Source organism: Heterocephalus glaber, unplaced genomic scaffold (genome assembly GCF_053883595.1).
Source record: "Heterocephalus glaber isolate CG9 unplaced genomic scaffold, H.glaber_assembly_v1.0 deba00001673, whole genome shotgun sequence".
NCBI lineage: Eukaryota > Metazoa > Chordata > Mammalia > Rodentia > Bathyergidae > Heterocephalus > Heterocephalus glaber.
In genome coordinates this window covers 26,079,208-26,087,349 of record NW_028258410.1, presented here as the reverse complement: position 1 = coordinate 26,087,349, position 8,142 = coordinate 26,079,208, and the positions used below count along the sequence as shown (strand labels likewise).

The following is an 8,142-nucleotide window of genomic DNA, read 5'->3' as shown; positions in this document are numbered from 1 at the left end:
TCAATTCTGGGAGAGGCTTGAGGGTGCCTGGGAGTTCTAGAGATCAGCTAAGGTGTTCCGGCCTGGTGTTCGAGGGACGTGAGGCCCAGAAATGTTGGAACACAGCTGTTTCAAACCCTGGGAAGTCCACGGTCTTTTTTCTTTTTTTGTTTGTTTTCGAGATGGAGTCTCACTATGGTGCCCAGCCTGGTGCCATATGCATGAGCTCAAGTCATCCTGCTTCTCAGTTTCCTGAATAGCTGGAACTAAACCACCCATGTGTACCACACCTGATTCATGGTCTTTTTTTCTCAAGCCATGATGGATGACTTAGGTTCAGTGAGTTGGGGGTGTGGGGCAGCATGTGAATGATATGGAACAGCTGCACATAGTAGGCATTCAAGTGTTTGCTAACTACATATTTAAATTAAATTAGAAAGGAGGCTTGAGGAAATGCACGCAGCAGGAGTCAATGAAATTGCCTGTCTGGTGAGAGATCTGTCCCTATTTCTGCCAAGTCCACCTCTGGCCTGGCCTGAGATGGAGGGCTCAGGAGAAGCCACTTGTCCCTGGGTTCCTGGACAGTCAGGGGAAGGGCACTTTGCCACATTCTAAGGAGAGAGCACATCCAAAACAATTTCTTTTCCTAAAAACTCTGTGTTAATGGGTTCCAGATGTCCGTTTGTTATATAATGGGGTTTGTTTTAATAGTGTCAACTTCCAGATGTGCAGCCTGGAATCAAGAAGCCCATTGGCCCCCTGGGGACATTGTGAGCCAAGCTAAGAGCTGCCCGGGGGAGAGAGGCAGCCCTACGTGCAGAACCAGGGATGGAAGACAGGCTGAAGGTGACTTCTTGCTGCCCGCTGGGCTACTCACCTGGCCAGCAGCTGTCTCTGGACTGAAAGGTGGGAAAGGTGCCCTGGGCCCTCTATTGTCAGCCATGACTGTGAGCAGGGACTCCCAGGAGACAATCATAGGAAGGCAGTTCAGGAGGACATGCTTTGGAATCCCAGTGGCACCAGTCCTTGCTGGGTGATCTTTGTTAAGTCACTTGGTATGCTGAGACTCCCTGCCTTTGCATGGAAGATAGAGTAACACTATTCCACCTGGAAGGGTCATTGCAAAAAGGGAAATAAGGTAAGCAGGACAAAGTGGGGTTGGAAAGCCTTGGGGCTTTCTGAGCAGAGTGGAAAGACCCGGGGCCCTGCTGACCCAGCATCCTTCCCCATGCCTGTCACCAACCAGGAGGCCTCTGGGTATCATAGGCTGCATTTTCCCTGGAACACTGGAACAGAGCCAGTAGTGGAGAGCTCTCCGCCCCCCTTCTGCAGCTTGTTCCATGGCCCTGCAGCTCCAACAGATAGAACATTTTTCCGACTGCTGAGCCAAAGGTGGCCTCTGGGTGACCCCCAACTGGTCTGAGTTTTGCTCTCTGGAGCTTTGCTGAGCAGCGTACACCCTTCTCCTAACTCATGGCCCTTGGGTGCAGGAAGACCAGGTCGCCAATCCTTTTCCTTTTAGATGGCTGCAGCTGCAACACCAGACAGGCTGAGATTAAGATGCTCTGCTGAGGGACGCTCAAGCTCCCAAACAAGAAAAGTCTCAGAGTCTGCATGCAGTCACAGGACAGAGGTGTCAAACGGGAAGCTCTTATATAAAGAAAATAGCCTCCCCTAATGAAGCCATGAGAACAATACAATTTCAACAAAATTCCAATCAAATGCTTGGAGGTGCGATATAAAGTTGATGTGGAAAATAAGTATAGGATAGTCACTGCATTTCTGTAAATGAAGAACAGCGAGGCAGGACTTGCCCTCCCAGCTGTTGAAACATACAGTAAAACTCAAATACTTTAAACAGTCTGGTACTAGTACCAGAATAGCAGAGAAAGGGATGACATAGACAACAAAGTCCAGAAATAGAGTTGTCTACAGATGAAAGTGTGGAATATGGCAGAGAAACGCACTTCAAACTAAAGCAAATAAGAACTTTTGACCATGGTTACCTTTGGGGACAAGGACTTGGTATGAGACTGAAGTGAGTGAGAGGAGAAGTACTTATTTTTCATTTTGTATCTTTCAGAATTGTTTGACTTTTCCAACATCATCTGTACGTTATTTCTTTTTTTAGGGTGTATGGGATTGAACCCCTTTTCACTGAGCTACCTCCTCAGTTCTTTTATTTTTTATTTTGGAACAGGGTCTTGCTAGATTGACCAAATTGGCTTGAACTTGCTATCCTCCTGCCTCAGCTTTCTAGAGTGCTGGGACTCCAGGTAGACAGTGCCATGCCTAGCTGTGTGTGTGTGTGTGTGTGTGTGTGTGTGTGTGTGTGTTTAAAGTCAACATATTTTTAATGTTATCTAGAGATGTGATCCTGTTTGGATTTTCTCCTCCATATACCTCTATTTAAGAGAAACCTAATATGTGTTACAACACAGTAATGAAGGTATAACAGTTAGTGGGTATTACCTTGGGGAGGTGAGAAGTGAGGGCTTTTACTTTCTGAGCGATATATTTCCATATTTCTTCTTCTCATTCTTCTTTTTTCTTAATAGCAACTAGACCTTTAAAAATTGAGTAGAGGGAAAATGAAAATTTGAAAAAAATAAACAAACTAGTGCAGAAATGATGAATTGCTCTGAAAATGGGAGTGGATAACTGGCTAACGGTTTGGAAAAAATAAAATTAGATTCCTACCTTACACCAAAATAAACTGCAGATGGCTTTAAGGTTTAAATGTTAGGAAAAAAATGTTAGACATTAAACCATAAAAAGACCCATAGCACTCATGCAATTTTAGGACAGAGAACATACGAATAGCTTAAAAGATTATTATAACATAACAATGTGAGGCTTCTTTCCATCAAAACAAAATAAAATAAAGGTCAAATTGGGAAAAAAAGGGTCAAGATTTTAATATGTAAAGAGCTCACACAAGAATGTCTGCTTCATAATTTTGTTCCCTAAGCCACAGCAGAGGGGAATCTGACCACAATGAAGGCAGAGTTTCCCAGGATGAAGGTGGGGAGGGTGGGGCTGAGCTGCAGCGAGCAGGGACAGCTCCCGAGGGCAGCTCCAGGCTAGAGCTGGGGGCCCTTCCTGCGGCAGGGGTTCCCCAGTCTCCCTCCCTGGCAGTCACAGTCCTGTCTCATGCCAGTTGTTTCCCTGGCTCAGCCCAAACTGTCTCCTCTCTCTCCACCTAGGACATGGAACACTTTTCCATTCCTTCTCACACATCAGACATTTCCCTATTTCCATGAATTTTGCAAATGCTGGTCTGTCTGGCTTGCCCTCTCTCATCTCTACCTGAAACAAATCCAACTGCTACTCAGGGTTCAGCTCAAATATTCCCTGGACTGCAGAACCATCTTTGATCCAATTCTTCTCTACCCCACCCAGGAAACTCCCGTTGGGGTCCCACAGGCCTTGTCACACTCGATTGCCATTCTCTGCTCAACTACCTAGGTCCCTGCACTAGTTTGAACACCACCCTCAAATCTCCACATTCCTATGTTAATGGTCAGGGGTGGGGCCTTCGGAAGTACTTAGGTTAGATGAAGTCACCAAGGTGGGACCCCCATGATTAGACTAGTGGCTTTATAAGAAGAGGAAGAGACTTGAGCTGACACATAAGTCCTCTGTCTTTATTTATTTATTTATTTGGTACCAGGGAACAAACTTGGGACCTTCCACTTTTGAGGCAGGCAGAGGAACCATTGAGCTAAATCCCCACCCATGTCCTCCATCTTTATGAGATATGAGGCCCTTCACTGTTATGAAGCAGCAAGAAGCCCTGCCCCTCAGTTGCCAGTACCCTGTGCTTAGCCTACCCAGTCCCCAGAACTGTGGGCTGAATGAATCTCTATTCTTTATAAATTAATCCAGTTTGTGGTCAGTTACTGCAACAGAAAATGGACTGGGAGCATCCACACGATGGGTCTAGAATGGTCTTTCCCTGGGCCTTGTTCCCCGCTCCAGGTCTGGTGCGGGGAAAATGTTCAACCACTATTATATGAACCAGTTAAGCAGACCAAGGGTGACAGCACAAGGACTGAGCTGACACTCCCCTAGCCAAGTTTCAGGTTCAGTCCATTTCTTTCCAGAAACAATGATTTTATTAAAAATAAGGACACAAGTTATTGAACTATGATTAAATTATGTCTCATTAATTATATCGTAATTAAGACAGATGCCAAGTTACAATAGGATCAAAAGAGAGAAATATACCAAGGAATATTGGTACCTGAATGCACTTGAACTACTGAAAGCCACTGTTGGGTCCACTATGAGAGGCTCCCAGCAGGCTGTGGGCCAGGCACACCCCTGCCCTTGAGATGTCCACAGTCTACCAGGGAACCACTTGGAGGCAAAAAAGAGCTGTGAGAGCAACATTCCGAAGTTTTAGGGTGTTGCAAAGAAAGAAGTGTGTCTGCACTTGCAGGGTGATTACAGCTCCCAAGGTTAAATAATTTTTTCTTAGTCCATTTTGCATTGCTATAACAAAAAACCTGACACTATTTAGCTCACAGTTCTAGAGGGTAGAATTTCAAGATTGGGCAGCCACACCTGAGGGTCTTCTGCTGCATCATGACGTGGTGGAAAAGTGGAAGGGAACACCAGTGTGTGGAGGAGAGAGGAAAGGCAAGAGGGTGGCGTTGCTTTGGAACAGGCCCCTCTTGTGAGAATGAACCCACTCTCGTGAGCAGAGAATAGTGTCAATCCCCTCAGGAAGGCGTTGCCTGTGACCCACACACTTCTACCACCTCTCAACACTATGACTTTGGGGATTAAATTGCAGGATGAATTTTGGAAGGGACAAACCACCCCTAACCATAGCACTTTTCTTGAGTTAGAAAATGGGGTTGGTTGTTCCTAATTAAGGTTTGGTACTCAGATTCAAGGGAACAGGTCTTAGGCACCTTCAGAACGTGGTGAGGAGGTGCAGAGGGCACTGGGCCCTCTGTGGCACCATGGCAGGGTGCTTGGGAGTGGGAAAAGTGCAAAAGGAAGAAGAGAGCTCCAAAGAGGGAAGCCCTGCAAATGGGACCTGGGAACTGCTCTCTCTGGGACTACAGAAGCAGGAGAGACTGCCTGGAGCTGGCCCTGGCCAGCGTTCCCAGGTCCACAGATACTGTGTGCACAGAGAGAAGGCCACTGAACACTCTGGGCTGAGTAAAGAGGACTTGCTTCTGTATTTTGAACACTGACCATGTAAAAGTAATAGCTCAAATTTAGGGCTCAAGAGTATTTAGCATGTTCTCAAAGTCACCCAACTAGACAGAGATGAAACCATAGCTCAATTCCTTCCTTCCTAACCTCCCCCAACCTCTTGTACTGGGGATTGGACCCAGGGCCTTTGCACAGAGCTACATTATCAGCCCTTTTTAATTTTTTTTTTTTTTTTACTAAATTTTGAGAGTGTCTTGCTAAATTGCCCAGGCTGGGCGTGGACTTTCGATCCTCCTGAAACAGCCACCCAGAATGCTGGGATTATTAATTTCAGATCTTTCTAATTCCAGAGCCTGACCTTTTTCTCTGCTAAAAAAAAAAAAAAAAAAAAAAAAAAATTAGTGAGGCTATAGGCACACAGAAGACACAGAGCAGGCCTCAGTCAGGTCAGCGTAGCACCAGGGCTGAAGGTCAGAACCACTGTTGTTCTGGGGACTGGGCCAGACCAGGTCAGAGGGCCGGGACAACTTGCTTTCTAGGCTTTGTGCCACCAGCCAGAAGCTGCATCCTGGGATTGGTGGCAGGGCCTGCCAGAGCCCCCACCTCCTAGCCTCCCCATCCCAGGCCTGACCTGACCTTCTTCCCAGGGGTGAGGAATTGGCCTGGCCCTTATTCTGGAGGAGGCTGCAGCTGCTCCCACTGCCCCAGTCCCAGCAGACAAAGGCGCTTTCTTTCCCAGCACAAGGTCTTGATTGCATGTTGTGCTGGATCCAAAAAGCTCCCATGAAGAAAGTGGTTCCCTCCCAGGGTGTGTGTGTGTGTGTGAGCATGTGCGCATATGTTTGTGTATGTTAGGTCCCAGAGACTTGGATGGACAGGGAATTCAAGCCTCTCCCAGTTTCCTGGGTTTGGCCTGGCATGGCTCAGTCGGCAGGGTGCCTCTTTAAATGTGTATCTTTACAGATGTGTACCACTGTCTGTCTATACGGGCATGTTTGTGCATGTCTCTGCATCTAGAGTAACTACCTAGGTATAGGTGTCTATGTGTATTTCTGTACACAGTAGCGTAAGTTTATACACATTTGCATACTGTGGTACCTGTGTAACCATATCTGTACCTCACTGCTTTTGAGTCGGTGTGTGTGCATGCTTCATTTGTGTTACTACTGGAGACATTTGGTACTAGGCCCCCAACCGTGCTTCCTCTGGCTGTACCTACCCATCTTATCCTTCCCTGGACTGCTGCTTGGGGCTCTGCAGTATGTAAGGTCTCCTAAAATAGCTGTCTTCCTTCTTCCATCTCCTGCCTCCGCCTCTACACTTGGGAACAACCTGGCCTCTTTCAGCTCTGGGAAGAAGACAGGTTTGTACAGCTTGGCTTGGCCCATATACTTTCCAAAATTTCCCTGGCTCCCAGCCAAACTCTTTATAAAAAGACTCATGGGAAATAGCCTAACAGGCAGGTGGGGACCCTGCTTGGGGGGCTCAGGACCCCCGCTGCAAGTCTCAAGATTGAACAGAAACATCAGCTGCTGAGCTTCAGCCAGAGGGGGCCCCAAAGCCTGAGGCTAAGCTTTGTTTGAGGACCACCACAGCATCTCAGGGTTTCATGCCAAGGGTGGCAGAGCTGGTGGGACCCCCGGGTTAGCCAGCTCAGCCTTCACTCACAGGGAAGAAGAACCCCAGAGAGATGCGCCAGGCCATCCAGAAGCCAGGCTCCCTCTGGGATCCTGCAGTCCCTGGCCCTGGTGAGCTACTATGGAGAGCTTGGGTCTGCCCCACCTGCAGGCAGCTCTGTGCTGCTGTCAATCTGCAGGGTCTCCAGGCTGCAGGCTTGGGGGCCTGGTTGCTCTTTCCCCAGGACTCTGGGGAACCCAAGGCCCAGATCAACCAGTGTTTGAGCATGGGGTGGAGTTTCCCCAGTGTTCACCTAATTTGAGGGCAGGGGGCCTCAGGCTTCGTGCATGCAGTCCCACAGAGGCACAAGGGAGGACTCTTCTACACTGGTACCAACAACTGCTACTTGGGGATCTCCACTCTGTTGGCACGGGGTCTTTCAGGTGTCCCAGAATGCTGAGAACTATCTTGTGGGGTAAGAATGGATCCTGAGGGACAGCTCAGGGCATAGATGGCAGTGCCTCTCACTGGCCTGTCAATGGGAGGCCTGTGGGCTGCATTGAGGGAGGTGCTATGGCCAAAAGGGGAAGGGTAGCTTGTGGGATACCCTGTGAAAAGGAGGCCAGAAGTCTTTGGCTGGTACTCAGCTCTAGGAGGGTTCTGGGTGCTGGATATGGATGGGATGCCCTCAGAGAGGCTGGCTCCTTTGGTCCAATCCCCACTGACCCTTCCAACAGCTTTCTCTTCTCTTTCCCTCCCACCGAAGACACTCACCTTGCCTCTGTCATCCTGATTTGCAGCCTGGAAAGTCTGAGTTCTGTGAATGAAAAAGCCTGGATCAGAGCTGGAGTAGGGGGTGGGGGGAGTGGTGTCAGACTGCTGGAGTGACCTTGGCTGACCCCTCTGGGTTGGAGCCAGAAAGGAGACTTAACATCTAAGGAAAGCTGAGGCCAGGCCTGGGCCCCTCCTGGACTCTTTCTTTCCTCCTCATTCTGACCTGCAGGGGGCTGTAGTGAGCTTACTCACTCTCTGGAAATCTTGGAGAATTCTGGAGCCCAAATGTGCTGGGGATAGAGAAGGTTGAGGACACAGTTGTCACCCCAAGATTGTGGTGGGAGCCACAGAGTTGTGAGGCCTCTGATGGGTTAGATCAAGGGGACTCTGCAAGGCTTCTTAGCCAGGCCTGTACATTGCACTTACTTGGACTCCTGACCCTTTAGTAGTAGTCTGCTTCTGAGAGCCAGCTGACATGGCAGTGGGGGACAGAAGAATCATTTCCCTCTAAATCTCTCTTGCTTCTATGTCCACAGGTCACCTGTTGGTTATATCAGGAGTCGGTCAGTGCCTGTAGTTCTACAATTACGTAAGCAGCAA

At 48.4% G+C, this 8,142-nt stretch overlaps 1 long non-coding RNA gene across 1 annotated transcript; it reads right to left on the bottom strand.

Annotated features, from left to right (window-relative positions):
• Positions 1 to 2,440: 2,440 nt before the first annotated feature.
• On the bottom strand, positions 2,441 to 8,085 carry LOC147822216 (uncharacterized). The gene is made up of 3 exons (XR_015446108.1): positions 7,969 to 8,085; positions 7,543 to 7,585; positions 2,441 to 2,546 (listed from the first exon to the last, which is right to left on the bottom strand). It is a non-coding gene; the product is annotated as an uncharacterized LOC147822216 (long non-coding RNA).
• Between the last annotated feature and the right edge of the window lie 57 nt (positions 8,086 to 8,142).